This window comes from Xenopus laevis, chromosome 9_10S (genome assembly GCF_017654675.1).
Source record: "Xenopus laevis strain J_2021 chromosome 9_10S, Xenopus_laevis_v10.1, whole genome shotgun sequence".
Lineage (NCBI taxonomy): Eukaryota > Metazoa > Chordata > Amphibia > Anura > Pipidae > Xenopus > Xenopus laevis.
Window position 1 is genome coordinate 22,890,016 of NC_054388.1, and position 10,218 is coordinate 22,900,233.

Consider the following 10,218-nt stretch of genomic DNA (forward strand, 5'->3'; position numbering starts at 1 on the left):
ACCATGAAAAAAGCATCTTCAAACTGTCCTTGGAAGTCCAACAAAAAAAACATAGGTCTAATATCTACTGTGCCAAATGCTATTCCATTTTCCATCTGATATTCTGTATCTCCACTTGTGTGTGTATCCTTTTTGTGATTCTTGGTCTCAAAATCCTACCTCTCCATTTCTGTATAGCATCTTCTTTTATTCACAGGTTCATACTAGCTGTACAATACCCCCCCTTCCTTTGAACATATTTTGCATAGTAAGGATCAATGTTTCTGATCTCTATGCAGGGATAAGGTGAAATTAGGTTCAACTGGTGGCTTTTGCAATAAAAAAGTTTTTCGCCTTCCAAACATTTTTTTCAGTTCACTTGTCTTCACAAATAAAGACTTTTTTCAACTACCTTCTATTTGTGACCATTTTTTTAATATTGAAGTTTAAGGTTTTCAATTTTCAACTTCTTATGGTTTTTTTTTCTAAGAAGCTCTGGGACAGGATTGCTGACTGTTTAAACTAATTGATGCATTAGTTTATACACTTCCTATCTTTGGACCTGCTGAGCAGATTTTCTGAGTTTCATTAAAGGCAGCTGATAAGAGTTGATACATTCTTCAGCAGCATCTGGGGAATATTAGCAACTATTGTATCGACTAATGTAGCAAATTGATCAGAATCTGCACGTGGATCACTGAGTTGCCAAACTAAAACACTAGAGACGGGAACATTAAACTTCATAAAAAGAGACATGGAAAGTCATTTTTAAAAAGTCTTTATTTCTGGTGAACCTCTGGTGATCTGGAAACAGCTGAACTGAAGAAAGTCTTTGGAACAATCCATTTAAGGGATCTATCACACAGATATACAGTAAAAAGCTGTATAATGAAATTTTTCAAATTAAATAATTTGAAATAAAAATTTTAATGAAAACATCCATACCTGTTAAAATACAGTATATCCCAAGCATTCGAAATAACCAGTCCCATACCTGTAGAAACGCCCCAAACATATAGGACAAGGCAGGATGTCGATGTGGGCACCTTGTATACATATCCTTCTGCTCACAGCACATGATTACGCGGCCCTCTATTGTGTTCTTTGTATAAGATGTAACATTGTTTTATTCTTCAACCATTTCTGCATGGGCTACAAGTATCATCTCTTATCTCTAAACACCTATTCCTCTCCCTTTCATTTTGCAGAAGCCCTTTTACTGAAGTCCATCTGAAACCAACAGTGACAAATGACAGATCAGCGCCACTTGTGAAGTGACATATCAGGCATTTATTTCTCACCCTAAGCTCCCACAGAATTTTTTTAGCAGTGCATCCTTGGGGATGTCATTAACCTTGCACTGGTGGATGAAATCCGATGGACACCAGGCAGTAATGACTGATAAAGGGAACTTGTTTCATATAGCTCATCTCAATCATAAACCAGACCTAATAGTAACTTATACTGACACTGGGTTTAGACAATACCAGTGCCACCATCCTCCAAAGCATAAATGAGTCTAGTCTATTGACAGTGTCATTGGAAAAGCATATGGAATCGGCTAATTGCCATATAAAATTTAGGGATTGGGGTAGTTCTTCAAAGGTGTCCACTGTGTCAGTGAGTTTAGCAATACCACAGATATTTCACATTTATGCTTATATAATCGAAAAGTTCATGTTTTAATAAAAGATGTAAGGGGTTATGTAATTAAAGGCACTAAGTTTGCCCAGGAGAATCTTTAGCAACCAATCAGCAGGAAGACTTTCCTGGTCACATGTTTAAAAGCAAACATCTTATTGGTTGCTATGGGTTACTGCTCCTGGGCAATCTTTGTGCTTTTAATTACACATTGGGGAACATTTCCTAGTTCCAAAATATCTCCATTAAACAGTGGCAGCATTATTCCATTAGCAAGTGCATACAATAATAAGGAAAGGGTCAGCAGGTACATAGATGGAATGCAAAATAACGACTGTATAAAGATAGATATACTGGCTATTTTGTCTTTATAGTAATGTATACAAGAATATAAACTGCATAGTCCTTGTTTTCTGTGTAAGCAAATCAAAGGGAATAGGCTCTAAAATCTATGAAAATCGAATCTATGTTAATACTGGTACAGCATAAGCAATATTGTGATTTGCAGCAAATAGTTTGCTCATAGTTGGCTGCATGTATATATGCATCTATGCCTTTGGTGCAGGGTTAACTCCCTACATGTTACTGGGCTGGCCCTTCCAGCATAAAGGAGTTGAGTTATCTCTCTAATCATATGTAGTATACACACAGTTATCTGAATAAAAATATTCTAATGCCCTATATAATGTAATGAAGTTTGTTGCTGGACAACACTGGCAATAGAAAGGGGAGGCCTCCACTTGGAGATATAAAGAAATCGTGATTTAAATGACATTATTTTATATACTAAGGAATAGTAAGTGGGGGATAAGTAGTGTTATCATTACTCTGCAGCAAGGTTATAGTATATAGTAACCAGTTGTTAGATGTTAAGACTGTGCCTTTATTGACAGTAAATCGCACAATAAATGCAAGTGAAAGGCTTTTTTCGGAACCGGACAAATTGAACTTGGAAACATCAAACTGACACATTAATAAAAAGGCTTTTATATTAATTCATACAAAATGATTGCCGACCCATAGATTCCATTTCCAACAAGTGCACAAGGTGGGTGCTGAGCACTTGAAACAGTTTCTAGGAGTCACACTGTCCATTTGGTAAAAAAGATAAAATCCAAAATTTAGATTGGATTCATCTTGCAATATCATTGCCATATGTATGCATTATGGGCGAGGGCTTGATAACATTTGTTTTCTGTATTTTTGAATGTAATTTTGCATAGAATAGTGCAGAACCTATTATATCTAACCACAAGATGGTGATGTTCAGTCTTGTGTAACATAAGAGACACTCTGATGTGGGCAAAGAATTCAGCAGGAAGCCAGTGTCCATATAGACAGCTATCTGGGGGTAACATGCAATATTAATGCTTGTAGTAATTTGGAAAAATAAAATTGATAATATTTAAGAATTCTTTATGTCTGAAGGTGTTTCATTGGCCATGATTTGAGGCTTCAGCCTGGTTTTTACTTTGTGCTATTGCACCTGCTAGCCCAGAGGGTGGTTTGACAATAGCTGAATATTTATGGGGACAAGCGGGGCATACCATGTGATTAGAAGAAAGTTATATCCCCCCCAAGGCAACTTGGAAACTGTGGGGTCTGGCAAATGTCAGAGGGGCTGCTCTAAGGTGACAGACAGTCCCTTTCTATTGGGGGGCTGTTTGGGCCTCTGTGTACTTTAAAATGCCAGGGCCTATTTAGAATCCCAGTCCAGACCTTACCCTAGTATCTTGCACTCCACGCTATTATGAATCCCACTGCTTTTTTTTTTTGTAGCCTTATTGCTTGGTGTTTCAAATTACGTAACTTCCCAGAAGCGAATAATAGATTCCATATTAAATATAATAAATATACTTGTATGCAGGGCCGCCATTAGAAATCACGGGGCCCCGTACAACAAAATTTTTGGGGCCCCCTGGGCCCCGCCCACACTAACGACCAAGCTCCACCCCATATGCCGCCCACTCCACATCGCAGTTAAAAGACCACACAGACATCATCGCTAAAAAAGTAACCCCCCCACACAAGTTATAAAAAGCTATTGATGGTCAGGGCCCCCTTATAAAAAATTGGGGCCCCAAAAAAAAAATGTAAAAAAAAATGTTTTTTTTAAAAAAAAAGTGGCAGGGGCCCCCTTACAAGTTGAAAAAAATTGGGGCCCCAAAAAAATTAAAAAAAAAAAAAATTAAAAAAAATGTTTTTTTTTTAAAAAAAACATTGGTGGCAGGGGTCCCCTTATAAGTTAAAAACAAATTGGGGCCCCAAAAAATTAAAAAAAAAAAAAAAAAGTTTTTTTTAAAAAAAACATTGGTGGCATGGGCCTCCTTATAAGTTAAAAACAAATTGGGGCCCCAAAAAAAAATTAAAAAAAAAAAGAAAAAAAGTGTCAGGGGCCCCCTTACAAGTTAAAAAAAATTGGGGCCCCAAAAAATTTTTTTTTACAAAAAGATTGGTGGCAGGGGCCTATAGAATATTAAAATAATACATTGGTGGCCAGGGGATTAAAAAAAAAAAAACACACAAACTGGTGTTCAGTAGAATTGAACTCATGGCTTCACTACTTCAACTTCGCCTCCTTTCGTGACTTCGGGTCTTTGCGCCACTTCAGGACTTCGGCTTCGGCTGTTTTCATGACTTCGGGTCTTTTCGGCGCTTCGTGACTTCGGGTCTTTTCAGCGCTTCGTGACTTCGGGTCTTTCCGTGACTTCGGGTCTTTTCGGCGGATCGGCTTCGGCTTTTCGGCACTTCCGCATTCGGCAACTTAGAGGGAGGACGTACGGCTTGGGCGCTCGTAAGGGGGGCCCGGATCTTCAAAAAATTTAGCGCTGCCGGGCCCCCCTTCATGCCCGGGCCCGGTACGCTTGTCCCCCCTGTCCCCCCCTGATGGCGGCCCTGCTTGTATGACAATAGTACAGACACCAATACATGTGTGTTCATTTGGCCATTTTGGTCATTCTGAATTGATTGTGTGTTAATTCTGCTACTGAAGATGATACTAAGGAAATAAGAAATATATATAGCAGTTGTAGTAGGGCAACACTGCTTTTGAAGAGGAACTACTTTATTTGCATGCCTGTCTCACAATTGTATCAGAACTGGCTTAGGACATACAGCAAAGTATCCCAAAAACACAAAAAAATCTGCTGACTGCAACTTGCATTAGGACTACAGCAATGGCAGCATCCACCTCAGACGAATAAGGGAAAAAGCATAAAAACATCTTTTAAAAAAACAAACACATTCTCTTACAGTTTATTGAAGTGTTTTGCACATGGGTTCCTATGTCTCAATCTAACGACATGAGAAGTTAAATCTGCAATGAAACCATAATAATCTCTTTGGCAGCAATAACATAATAATATATGTGCAATGCTCATTCATTTAAGTAACATATTTGAACACATTACAAAAAAAAATACGTTTCAGATCACTGTTTAATTGTGCAACATTGTAAATGGGGGATAGACTGAGCAGGAGTGAAGCAGAGGATGCTTGCAGATCAGTACCTTTTAATTGCTTGCTGTAATGAGTGAAAAGGAAAAAGGATACCACAAAATGCCTCTGTCATTAAAATGAATTTCACTATGTCAATGTAATAAGAAATAATACAAAGAAGGAAAACAGATTCTACACAAGACTGGTAAATGGCAGAAAATGTGTGGATAATGGATGTATTGTTACAACACAGAAAGAAGAGGCCCAGATGTTTAAAAAGTGGGAATACATTTCCCACAAAAATTATCAGCCATCACCTCAAAAATCAAATGTATTTAAGTTCTCTGGAAAATCATCAAAATAAGTAAAAATTAAATATTTTTTTATAAACTACACTTTCTAAAATACCCGTAGCCTTACCTTATCTCTGGGCACATGTATGTTAACTTTACAGTGAAACCAAGTGACCGTTGTGCAACCTTATAGTGGGGGTCCCCAACCTTTTTTTTTTTGTTACCCAGGAGCCACATTCAAATATGAGAAGCAACACAAGCTGTTTTGCACATGGGGTGCCAAATATGGGCTATGGCTATTTGTTAGACCCTATGTTGACTGGCAGCCTACAGGAGGCTCTGTTTGGCAGTATACTTGATTTTGTGCAACCAAAACTTGCCTCCAAGCCAGGAAATCAAAAATAAGTGCCTACTTTAAGACAATGGGAGCTACATCCAACATGTTGCTCTTGAGCCACTGATTGGGGATCACCGCTATAGAGGGTCTGCTTCTTCTATAAGTCTAAGAACTCCCTTTTTCCCAGCCGCGCACCTACCAAGTCTTGGAAAAGCAGCCAGGAGTAGGTCATGTGCAGGAGGGCTGTGTGGGAGGACCAGGTAGGTGCTGTTGTGTGTCCAGGCCCCTCTGAATATTTTTTCGCACATGGGCCGGCATGCAGTTGTTTACATCACTGCCCAGTGAATTACATTTGAATCCTAATACAGGACATAAGGTGGGACTATACAGCCCCAAACCTAATAATTTTTTAGCCAGTGTTACAGGTTTTAGGAATGGCTAAAGTTGATAGATGAAGATTTTTTGTAACTCAAATTTATCTGTATATTAGGTCCAGAGAGTATCCCAGCAGTTCCATATGTTTTTCCATTTCAACACATTTAACGAGTAAGTTCATGTTTTCAACTGAACTGAGCAGTCAAATTCCATGGATTGTTAGAGCTCTTAAGGGCTCTAAACTAATGCACCCACTTGGCCACTGGTTCATCAAGTCACTGATATTGATAATAGGGCAATAATGTTACTGAGTTATACTTAATGCAGCAATTAGTGATATAATTATAAGCCACTGTTTCCAACAGCAATGAAAACATGATTTGACTAAAACATTTACTGTATATTCAATGCACACATGTACTAAGACTCCCCTGGGCGTCAAGTGCTCTAATTCTCCTGTTGTTGCCCCATCTGACATAACTAGGTAAACCCAATTTTCTGTATTCTATTCACTGTGAAAACACAACCAACTGCATGTAAAAACATCACAAAACACACTGGAGACCCCTCACTGTAAAGTGCATGAACCAAGATACACCCCCAGTATGAATTAGAAGCAGTTGGATGACAGGACGGCCTTACTCAGAGAACCTTCTATCTATATATCTCTTTATTTTCCCCTAGTGCTACATCACAGGCAGTATAGAGAGCAGTGGACCATTGTAACTGTAATGCTACTGCAGGATGGTTGTAGCAAAAAAACATTCGGGTGGTTTCAGAATAGCCTAGGACAGGCTTGTCAATGACGAGAGACCATAATGAAATGAAATATTATAAATTAAGAAATATCTACAGCTACTATTTATTATAGGCTAAATTTATCAGGCCTGCATTTAAAAAAATGTAAATACATATCCTACATTTAAAACCCAGTTTTAATGAATACTTCTAAGTAATATTACTTAGAAGTATTCATTGAAACTGGGGCCTTGTTTCTGACACTAAATAATGGCCCCAAGGGTCCAGTATATAATACATATCCTCCTTTCTCCCAATCTTTTTTTTAAACAATCTCTTATAACATATTTCTATAGAGAAACTTACCCTGATGTAGCTGCTCTCTCCTTTATAATTTACTATAGCCACCAGTGCATTGCCATGTCTCTAAATTTGCTGACTCCTAATCATCCCCAGATTGTACACTCTATTGAGCAAAGGGCCACTTTACCGTATTGTACAGCAGCGTGGTATATGATGCTAATTTACAGTATAAGCACATTAAAAATAACGATAAAATGGAATCTTGGCTAAAGGAGAGCTGACTATTGCTACTTTGCTTAAATAGTGTGTATAGTCTGTCACAACAGATTTGCTTTCATTTTGCAAAATATTATTACATTTTATTATTATATTTGCACTTAAAACCCCTTTAAGTAAAACATCTGCAAAGCTATAGAAACAGAGCTGCAACGCAATGCTTATTATTTGGTAGCCACCTGATTTATAAAACCTTTTTTGAAAAAATACCTTCCCCTGCCGCTGGATATATTCCCATAAAATCCAGAGGCAGAGGTGGGGGTTAAGGGTATCAGGTCCAGGTTGCAGGAAAAGTTACATCACAAGCATGCGCAGTACTTTGTGATTAAATTTCTGACAACGTCGCCCACATATGCACTGATGGGCACAAATAAATCTGGTGCCTATGGTGGCACCAGGCCAGAACACATGCCTGCATGGAAATAGTGTGCTATGCTATAGCAGAGAATGATTATGTGGCTGAATAGTTATTGCTGCTTGATCGCTGGTTTTGGAAAAGGACTGTATTACTTACTTTCTGTATATGTGCAGTGAAGTTTGAAGCTTTTTGCACCCATACTTGCGGCTATGTATGCACACACCGAGTGAAATGTAAAGAGGGGTTGGTGACTCCTTTCCCCAGGTACCTATAGCAGGATCTATGGTATAAGGCAACCCTACCTTCACAGGTATTTATCTTGCAAAGGATTCACATTGTTTAATGCACATGCCTTGCAATCTTGCTTAAAATGATATTATGGGGCCCATTTACTAAGGGGCAGATTTATCAAGGGTCGAATTTCGAAGTAGAAAATACTTAGAAATTCGACCATCGAATTGAAATACTTCGACTTCGAGTATCGAAGTCAAAGTATTTTTCAGCAAAATTGACCATCCTGCGATCGAACGATTTAATCCTTCAAATCGAACATTTAGAAGAATTTCAGCGATCGATCGAAGGATTTTCCTTTTGACCTCTAAAGACTTAGAAAAATGTTGTAGAAGGTTCCCATAGGCTAACATAGGACTTCGGCTGGTTTAAGGTGGCGAAGTATTGAAGTCAAAGTTTTTAAAGAGACAGTTCTTCGATTTTCGAAGTCGTAGGATTTCGAGTCAAAGTCGTAGTATACTATTCGATGGTCGACATATCCAAAAAATTACTTCGAATTTCTAAGTTTTTTTCTTCACAAATTCACTTCGACCCTTAGTAAATCTGCCCCTAGGGTCGAAGTGAATTTTCGAATGAAAAAACTTCGAATTCGAAAAAAGTAATTTTTGGGTACTTCGACCATCGAATAGGCCAAATTCGACGTTGATCTGAATTGAAAATACTTCACAAATTCGACCATTCGAAAATCGAAGTACTGTCTCTTTAAAAAACTTCGACTTCGCCACCTTAAACCTGCCGAATTGCTATGTTAGCCTATGGGGACCTCCTAGAACCTATAGCCAGTTTTTGGCTAAGTTTTGAGAAGTCGAAGGATTTTTTTGCCAGTACGATTAAAAAGTTCGATTCGAAGTACAATCGTAGTACGATCTTAAAAATCCTTCGACTTTGAATGTCGGACTAGCCTATTCGATGGTTTGAAATTCGACCCTTGATAAATCTGCCCCTAAGTGATAGGATGGATTTATTTGAAGATGAACAACCCCTTGAAATGACATTTGCAATAAGGCTGCAATAATAGGAGAGGCATATTCTATTTTTATATGTCTCTAGGCAGACATTCAGAATACATAGAAGTACCTTGCAGCCAGCTATGTAGCAATTGTACTGTACTGTACATACAATGCCAAATATCCTCGGTGCTGTCAGCGCACAGAAACTTTCGTCTTCTTTTTGCCTTTTCTAAATTGGATTTATTTGCCTTTAACCAGGATCTAAAGCCAAAAAAATAAAGTGCCGTATACTATATCAGAATAGCGCCCTATTAGTTAAACCTCAGGTTGAGCCAAAAGCCTGTTATTAGCAGTTGTTGAAAATGCAAGAATTGTAAAAATAAATGTAAATTGCTCAGAGGAACAGCCTGAGCAAAGTCATATCCGTTTAGTTTTAGATCCATCAAAGAGTTTAGATTTAGAAGTGACAAAAATAATATATTTAATACAAAGTAATCAAAACAGCTGTGAATTTAATATGGTCACAGAAAATACTGTACGTGATGTATGTCTATTTATGCAGACCGCTTTGTATGTTCCAAATAAACACATAATTTTATAGAAAATATCTGATGTTAAAAAAACTTTGCTTTTCTTATTGATTTAGTTTAATTTTTCATTTGGTCTAGACTCATACAGTATATAGGCTGCAATCCATGGGCTATTGTGCTGAATTACTGGAATATTTAAGTTTGTGATTAAACTGCTCTCAGTTACTGTATCAATGATCAGCAGATTTCATTGACATCCTTGTCATTCCATGGTCTCACTAGATAGAGGATAGGATGCCTGACACATGGAGAAAACAGAATAATTATCGAAATATTTTTCCTTTGCTGTGAAACTGGAATTATTACTGGAAGTGGTGATGAGGTGAACAGCAGCACCACTGGGAAGTTCAAAAATCAAGAGCCACAACTGAGAAACAAAACTATTCCCAAAGCTGCCAAGCTACAATCATAAATGAATGGTAAATGTGAATTAATGCTTAAAAATATAGGTATATATTTATGATATAGGTATAGGACCTGTTATCCAGAAAGCTCAGGACCTTGGGTTTTCTGGATAAAGGATATTTTTGTAATTTGGATCTCCATACCTTAAGTCTACTAAAAAATCTGGTAAACATTAATTAACCCCAATAGAGTTGTTTTGGCTCCAATAATGATTATTTCTATTTTAGTTGGTAGTCCATGGGAG

The 10,218-nt window shown here is 37.7% G+C and overlaps 1 protein-coding gene across 1 annotated transcript in view; it reads left to right on the plus strand.

Annotated features, from left to right (window-relative positions):
- Window positions 1–3,034, plus strand: part of baiap2.S (BAI1-associated protein 2 S homeolog) — a 155,433-nt gene extending 152,399 nt beyond the window's left edge. Inside the window, exon 15 of the mRNA XM_018238328.2 lies at window positions 1,188–3,034. The gene's annotated coding sequence lies outside the window, so the exon portion shown is untranslated. The remainder of the gene's footprint in view (window positions 1–1,187) is intronic.
- The last annotated feature ends 7,184 nt before the right edge of the window (window positions 3,035–10,218 follow it).